Genomic DNA, 9,096 nt, shown 5'->3' on the forward strand with positions numbered 1-9,096 from the left:
CAGAGCAGCTTGGACCACTTCGCATTCCGGGAGGCGTAACTTCCAGGATATTGGTCCGAATTGTGTGACTCCGGTTTCAGAGGACAGAAGACTTATACATCTTCAACTTTGGTGAAGGAAGATTCGGCGCTTGGGAAGTGGAAGGTTTCCTGGAGGGCTCGTCTTCGTAGTGCATTGACACGATCAGAAAGAGGCTTCTAGACGTGTGTCCATTCCGGAAACGTTATCTTCTTGCTCACAGCTCCGAATTGAATGATCTCAAACGTTCTGGAAAGAGGACTCAAATATCTCGGATTCTGATGAAGGCTCCGTAAACTGAATCGGTCTGGAAGTGCACTGTCCTTCGCATTCTTCTGAGCTCATCGGGTCGGTCCAAAACGGCAGCGATACAGGAGTTCCTTCCGACGAGCTTAACACTCTGCTCACGTGTCTGAATTCTATGATTCCACTTGTTCTGGTATCGTGATCCAATCTTCTCCAACTTTGATGAAGCACCCGACAGCTGAATCGGACCGGAAGGTTCCCCGGACAGGCCATTTCGGAAATATGTCTGCACCCGGAGATTTTGGCCGAGAAATTCATTAGCCGGTATGCGTTGTGGCCGAGGAATCCACCCGCGGTACGTGAGAATGGCCGAGAAAACTTTCCTGCGGTACGCGAAAATGGCCGAGAACCTCCAAAACCCATTTTCACCATCTTTCAAGCCCTGGTTGCCATTTCTCTTCCTGGATCCATCTCTCCAACTCCAAATAGCTCCAAATACACCTGATAAACACTCAAAACATGCAAAGACTCATTGGGACCTAATGCAACTCCTAAGTCCTAAAACAAACCCTAAGGACCTAAAATGCATGAAATAAGATATGATTTGGAATGAAATATACAACCTAAATGATGCAAATTATGAACAAATCAACTCCCCCACACTTGTCCTTTGCTTGTCCTCAAGCAAAAAGAGCAAATGAGAGAAAGAGGTTGTATGCATTGGGAGTTCATATTCCTTATTGAGAGAGTGTATCACTAACAGAATTCCAGGCTCACTGTCCTAGTTGCTAATTCTTAGATGCATTGCAAACAAGATTACTCACAAAACTTTAGCCATAGCTCAAGCTTAAGTTTTTCACAAACAGCCATAGTTCCAACCTTTTGACATTCATTAAAGCTCATGTGAATCATGCTTATGCAAATCATGTGAACTCACTTGTCTTGGGACAGGGTTATGAGAGAAAGATGATCTCATTTAATATTTTGGCTTCCATACAGCTCAAGGGATCACTCAAGAAAGAATAAACTTCAACAGAATGCTAAGGGTAAAAGGCAACTGGTACATACAAGAGCAGAATCCCATCTACCCAATGCCCCAAATTGGTCTTTCACCTTAACTCTACTCCCATGAAGATCACATCCTAGCTACTCCTCTCTCAAGACATTCATTGCCTTATCAACCCTCTCCTCACTTCACTCTCATTCTTTCTTTCTCACCAGGGAATTCATCTTTTCAACTTTAAACTCAAGTTTTGGGGTCTGAATATTTCACTTAGCTCTTTCTCATAACACACTTTCTAGCCTCTTTTCTTTTCTTTACAAACACTCGAGCCCTTTTGGCTTCTTTTCGTTTCTTTTTACTTAGAGGCTAGACTTTCTTTTTCAATCCACAAGAGCTTTTCTTTCTTAACACAGCAGACCCCAAACCTCTTTCTTTTCCTTTCCAACCCCTGGTTCTCATCTCAAACTTTCTCTCTACCACTCAATGTTTCTCAAGAACTCTTCCTAGCCTATTCTAGACTCGTGATGTTGAGCTAGATCTACATGAGACCCTACTCTTGTCGCCCTAAACCCAACACTTTCTGTCAAGTTTATTCAGAAAAAGGCCTCACATCTCTCACTATAGTGTTTCAGGCTTCAAGGAAGGTTTAGTTAAAGGTATGGAACTGTCTCAAAGTGTGAGAACAGCTATTTGAGCTAGCAAAGAGTGGTAAAAGGGATAAGAGAGCTCAAATATTTTGAGGGTACCATGAGTTCACAATGACATGCACAAGCAATGATAATTAGATTGTCAAATTAAGGTTCTCACTTAGATAAGGCTGGACTATTCAAAGCTTGGTTCACTCAACAAGTTCAAAGCATGGATCAGTCTTGATTTCAATCTTGTTTACATGCAGCAAAGAACTAGAAACTAGGGCAGTGAACCGAATTCTTAAAGGGATATTCTCTCAAGGAAAAACCTATCATTACTCCCTTGCATTGATACAGCCTACATGAATATGCAACTAGACTCAATCCTAAAAATGAGAATGCAACTACATGATCATTTTTTTGTGAAAAGTTTTCAGATTTTTCAATTTTTTTGGTTTTTTTATATGCACTTAGATGAAACTACATGAATGCATGCAAGAATGTGACTCAAGACTCAAAGTGTAAAATAAGAACAGAGAAAACATGATTAGTAAAAGATGAAACTCCTCCCCCACACTTAAATAACACAGTCCCTTTTGTTATAAAAGCATGAGAAAGGAGTGAAAATAAAACAAACAAGTAAAATGCAAAAAAAAAAGAAAATCTACATGCATATTTACAAGGTTTGGAGTGTTACCTAAGAGCTGTGAAAGTCTGACCCCAATGAGTAAGAGGGGTTTGAAGTGTGACCGGATGGTGTCTCCCAAGAGTGATGGCTTGCCTCATCAGAACCGTCGTCAAGATCCACCCATGTTGTGCCATATGTGACCAGGGCTGTGCAGTTCATGGAATTCTCTCCAACTTCCTCTCTGTTCCTTGGTGAAACTGGTGCTGGAGACCCACCTTTGCAAGGGTTTTCAAGCTTCTTGATCCTCTTCTTCATCTCCTTGATGCACTTGGCCATATTGTGGATGGTTTTGTCTTGGTACTTGCACCATTGTTGGAGAACACCAATCTTTTGTTGAGCTCTAAACCCTGAAGTGCCTGGCTCCTCCCAGTTGTAATCATCAAAGTGATATCTGTTTCCACCAAAACGTTTTTGAGGTGGAGGCAGAACAGCATCTTGAGCACCAGCAACACTTTGAATCAACAGATTTGGTGGAGAAATGAGAGAGTTATGATGAAAACAATGGAGAGAAATGAGAGAAAGAGGTGCAAACTCGTGTTTATGGTGAGGAAGAGAGAGTGTGGGACAGGGTCAAGCCTTTGGACTGGTGGTCAATAGATCTATTTTGACCAGTCAAGGCTTTGACCCGTCCTTTTCTCGTTGACCGGCCTCCTTTCTCTCCTTGTGCGACCTGGAACCGTCGTTACCGAGCCGCACGACCGTCTCGGTGTAGAACCGGAATTGTTTTAGTGCGGCTTGGTCATTCCTCTTTCTGTCCCGCATGCCCAAGTCGCAGTAAATATGCTTCAGCTCGGTTTGATATCTTCTCCATGCTGCGACCTGGTTTTATTGTGACCAGCTAGCATGACTAAGCAGGTGTGTTTTGCGATCGTTTGTGCGAATTGGTTTTGCCAGTTCCCAGGTCGCACACTTTCAACACTTAGGCATCTCACCCTCTTCTTCATTTTGTGCGGCTTGGTCTCTTTGCTCCCAGCCAGCACGACCAACACGGAGTGTATTTCGGATCATCATGAGGCCTAGCTTCCTTGGGTTTCAGGCCGCAGCACCAACTCGCAGACTTTGGGACATAGATACCTCGGCCTTTCTTCTTTTGGTGCGGCCTGGTCTCCTTGCTCCCAGGTCGCAGGACCAACCCGGTGTGAAATGCGAACCATTGTGCGGTTTGGCTCCTTATTAATCTAAGCCGCACTCCTTCCTCGCAGGATTCTGCACTTAGTCTCTTCGGCCTTCCTTCTTTTTTATGCGGCCTGGTCTCACAAGCACCAACCCGCACGACCAACATGGTGTGGAATGCGAATGTTGGTGCGCCTTGGTCCATGGCCTACTAAACCGCACTCCCAGGTCGTAGAGTTTGGGACTTAAACACCTCGGCCATTCTTCTTTTGGTGCGGCCTGGCCCTCTTGCACCAGGTAGCATGACCAGGTCGGTGTGATTTACGAGTCCTGCTGCGACCTGGGCTCTTCTTGCACCAAGCCGCACATCTAGGTAGCACTCAGGCGTCCTCCAAGCTTTTCAGACCTTAAACACTTCTCTCAGCCCTTTCACATGCTTTATCCCATTTATCACTGAGTCATGGCCTCCAAAAATCACCTAGAACCTGAGACCAACTCACAAAACCCATCAAAAAGTTCTAAAACATAAAAGAAAAGAGAAGAAATCAAAAGAACTATGTATAAAGATAAGCTTGGGGTGTCTCCCAAGAGCACTTTGTTTAAAGTCTCTAAGTTTGACTTTGGAAACCTGTTTAACAGGCTGGTGGTGGATCAAGAAGGGGAACTGATGTAGCTTCCTCCTTCCTTTGTGAAACCAGATAGTGCTTGATCCTTTGGCCATTTACCACAAACTCTTGACCATTCTTTCCTTCTAACACAACAGCTCCATATGGACTCACCTCAAGAACTTTAAAGGGACCAGACCATCTAGACTTAAGTTTTCCTGGAAACAACTTAAGCCTAGAGTTGAACAGCAACACTAGATCTCCTTCCTTGAACTCCTTTTTTAAAATCTTTTGGTCATGCAGAGCCTTGGTCTTTTCTTTATAAAATCTTTGAGCTCTCAAAAGCCCCAAGCCTTATCTCTTCAAGTTCATGGAGTTGAATGACCCTTTTCTCTTGAGCTGTCTTGATATCAAAGTTCAGCAACTTTACCGCCCACAAAGCCTTGTACTCCAACTCAACAGAAAGGTGGCAGCTCTTCCCATATAGCAGATTGAAAGGTGATGTCCCAATAGGAGTTTTAAAGGCAGTCTTATAAGCCCACAATGCATCATCTAGCCTTTTGCTCCAATCTTTTCTTCTTGAGCTAACAGTCCTCTCAAGAATGGCTTTGATCTGTCTATTAGATACTTCAACCTGGCCACTAGTTTGAGGATGATAAGGAGTAGCTACCTTGTGTTTCACTCCATGCTTTCTCAGCAATCCCTCCAAGGTCTTGTTCACAAAATGAGATCCTCCATCAGAGATAACAACCCTGGGTACTCCAAATCTTGGGAAGATAATGCTCTTGAAGAACTTCACTACTACCGTGGAATCATTGGTAGGGGAAGCAATGGCCTCAACCCATTTGGACACATAGTCCACAGCAACAAGTATATACTGATTCCCATAGGATGAAATGAAGGGCCCCATAAAGTCAATTCCCCAGCAATCAAAGATCTCAACCTCTAGAATTGGGTTTTGAGGTATCTCACTCCTCTTTAATATGTTCCCATGCCTCTGACAGGCATCACATGCTGAAACAACTAGCTGAGCATCTTTGAATATTGTGGGCCACCAAAACCCACTCTGAAGAACCTTGGCCACAGTCTTGAATGCTCTCATGTGACCCCCAAAAGCTGAACCATGACACTCTTGGAACACATGTTGCATCTTCTCCTCAGCAAGACACCTTCTATACAGCTGATCTTTGTTCAGGACATAGAGGTAAGGCTCATCCCAATGGTATCTTTGGACATCTCTGAAGAACTTCTTCCTATGGTAAGCATCTAATTCAGGTGGTTCCACTCCACAAGCAAGATAGTTCACTATACCAGCAAACCAGGGCATCCTCTTCTCTTGAATGATATCCACTTCTTCAAACTCCAAGTAAGAGTGGAGCACCATCAGTGATTCCTCAGGAAGACTGTCATTAAGAGGGACTTCAGAGTCTATTCTCAGCCTAGAGAGATAGTCTACAGCTCCATTCTCTATACCCTTCTTGTCTTGTACTTCCATATAAAACTCTTGAAGTAGAAGAACCCATCTTAACAGTCTTGGCTTGGCATCTTTCTTGGTCATCAGATACCTGAGTGCTGCATGATCAGTATATACAATGACTTTTGATCCCACCAGGTAGCTTTTGAATTTATCAAAGGTAAAGACTATTGCCAGCATTTCCTTCTCAATAGTCGCATACTTCTCTTGTGCAAAGTCAAGTGTTCTACTGGCATAGTAGATAACATGTAGCTTCTTGTCCTTCCTTTGCCCAAGTACTGCTCCAACTGCAAAATCAGATGCATCTGTCATAACCTCAAAAGGAAGGGACCAGTCTGGTGCTTGGACAATTGGTGCACTGACTAATGCATCCTTGATCATCTTGAAGGCCTCTTCACACTCAGCATTAAAGATGAAACCAACTTCCTTACACAACAACCTTGTCAAGGGTCTTGCTATTCTTGAGAAGTCTTTGATAAATCTTCTGTAAAACCCTGCATGCCCAAGGAAACTCCTTATCCCTTTGACTGAAGTGGGAGTTTGCAGATTCACCATCACTTCCACCTTTGCTCTGTCAACCTCTATGCCCTTCTCAGATATCTTGTGCCCAAGAACTATTCATTCCTGCACCATGAAGTGGCATTTCTCCCAGTTCAACACCAAATTATGCTGCTCACATCTCTCCAAGACCTGTGACAAATTAGAGAGACAATCCGAGAAGGAGGAGCCATAGACACTAAAATCATCCATGAACACCTCCACCTTCTCTTCAATGATGCCAGAGAAGATATGCATCATGCAACGTTGAAATGTGGCAGGGGCATTACAGAGACCAATAGGCATTCGCCTGTATGCAAATGTGCCATAAGGGCAAGTAAATGTTGTTTTCTCTTGATCTCGGGGATCTATGGGAATTTGGAAGAACCCCGAGTACCCATCGAGAAAACAAAAGAAGGGATGGTTTGCAAGCCTCTTTAACATCTGATCAATGAAAGGCAAAGGAAAATGATCCTTCCTAGAGGCTGCATTGAGCTTTCTATAGTCTATACACATTCTGTGTCCTGTGACAGTCCTAGTAGCTATCAGCTCATCCTTCTCGTTTTTAACCACTGTGATCCCACCCTTCTTGGGCACAACATGAACAGGAGACACCCATCTTGAATCAGAGATTGGGTAAATTATCCCTGCCTCAAGAAGTTTTAGTATCTCCTTCTTAACCACTTCCTTAAGGTTGGGGTTAAGACGTCGTTGATGCTCAATAGAGGACATAGATTGGTCCTCTAGGTGAATCATGTGGGTGAAAATGTCAGGAGAGATCCCTCTAATATCAGCCAAAGAATATCTTATGGCTCTCCTGAACTTTCTTATCTCACTAAGCAATGCACTCTCTTGATGCTCTAATAAGCTATCATTGATGATTACTGGATATGTGGAGTTTAAGCCCAAGAAAGCATACCTGAGCCCTGTTGGTAGAGGCTTGAGCTCAACAGGGGGTGCATCAGCCTCATTCCAATCCTTGTCCAAGCTGCTTTGGCTGGTGTCTGATCCTCTGATAGCAAAAACCTTAGAGCCACTTTGTTCCAGTTCCAAAAACCTTGTCTCAGGACCCAGCTCTCTAGCATTGTGCAAATACAACTTGTACCCTTCACTTGCTTCTGCTAAGAGCCCATTGTCTCCTTGTTCTTGAGTTAGAGCAGCTTGAAGAGGATCCTCAGTGTTCAGCTCCTCAAGCAACTCATCAGCCAACTGATCCATTGTCTCCACATAGAAACATTGACCTTCAATGGTGGGTTTCTTCATCATCTCATTCGCATCAAACTTGAGCTTTTCAGACCCAAGTTGAAGCTCTATTATCCCACCTCTCACGTCAATTATGGCTCCTGCAGTGGCCAAAAATGGTCTGCCCAAGATAAGAGGATCAACTGGTTCCTCATCCATTTCTAGCACAACAAAATCAGTTGGAAACTCAAAACCACCTTTCTTAACAGGTAGATCTTCCAACATACCAACAGGCAATCTAACTGATCTATCTGCAAGGATAAGAGAGATCCTTGCAGGTTTGGAGACTCTAAAGCCCAGCTTCTTTGCTATATAGAATGGCATCAAGCTGACTGATGCTCCTAGATCACAAAGACATCCAGAAAATAGAAGAGGTCCAATGGCACAAGGGAGTGTGAAACTCCCTGGATCAGTCAACTTTCTTGGAATGGACTTCTTCTGAATGATAGCACTGCATTCATGACTTAGTACCACCATGCCTTGAAGCTCTTTAGTCTTGTTCAGAATACCAACCATATATGTCCCTATCTGTGGCTGCTGAACCGTTGGTGGCTGAAACTGTTGTTGAACCGGCGCCTGCTGTTGGAATTGTAGTGGACCAAATCCTGGTGGTGCCTTTTGCTGCTGTGAACTGAAACCAGTACTCTGAAATTGTTGCTGTTGCTGAGCAAAACCCTGATTCTGAGCAAACTGATTCTTAGGTTGAAAGGACCCTTGAAAGTTGTTCTTGGGAACAAAGTTCTGTGGAGCTTGAGGATTGGGATAGACTTGGTCTTGTGGGTTAGCTACATTGGGGTTCCTGTAAGAAAGGTTCTGATTGGCATTACCATACTGATATCTCTGGAACCTCTGATTCCCAATGTAGTTAAGCTCCTCCTGGGTGAGACCTTCTTCACTTATGTTCTCAAAGATTTGAGAAGGTTCCTCATACTCTCCTACAAAATGCATTGGCTTCTTAGTGGTGAATTTTAACTTATCCAATTCACTCCTCAACTCCTTAACTTCCCTAGTGAGCCTCTGTTCTGAGCTTGAACCTTCAGATCTATTTGATCTGTCATAGTCTTCACCATAAGTATCATTGCTCATTGCTAAGTTCTCCACTAGCTCTAAAGTAGCATGTATCTCCTTTCCCAGAAAGTTCCCATTGGAAGCAGTATCCTGCTGGTTTCTAATGTTGGGAAGAGCTCCTCTATAAAGTGTGCTGAGAAGGGAAGCCTCACTAAATTCATGGTGTGGGCATTGGTTTATGTAGCTCCTGAATCTTTCATATGCTTCACTAAAACTCTCATTGCTGTGCTGAGTGGAGCTAGAGATTTGGTTTCTCAGTTTTGCAGTTCTGGAGGTGGAGAAGAACTTAGACAGGAAAGCTTGCTTGCATTGTTCCCAGGTTTCAATGGAGCCTCTTGGAAGATTCTCCTCCCATTGGTGAGCTTTGTCACCAATCACCAAGACTGAAGGGAAATAATCTTAGCTTGAAACTGTCTTCAGAAACTCCATTAATCTTGGTCAGGTCACACACTTTATCAAATTGATCCAAGTGT

General features: G+C 43.6%; 1 non-coding gene across 1 annotated transcript; it reads left to right on the forward strand.

Annotated features, from left to right (window-relative positions):
* Positions 1-8,777: 8,777 nt before the first annotated feature.
* LOC112086885 lies at positions 8,778-8,884 on the forward strand. The gene has a single exon (XR_002899739.1). It is a non-coding gene; the product is annotated as a small nucleolar RNA R71 (small nucleolar RNA).
* Positions 8,885-9,096: the final 212 nt, after the last annotated feature.

Source organism: Eutrema salsugineum, unplaced genomic scaffold, assembly GCF_000478725.1.
Source record: "Eutrema salsugineum unplaced genomic scaffold, Eutsalg1_0 scaffold_2, whole genome shotgun sequence".
Taxonomy (NCBI): domain Eukaryota; kingdom Viridiplantae; phylum Streptophyta; class Magnoliopsida; order Brassicales; family Brassicaceae; genus Eutrema; species Eutrema salsugineum.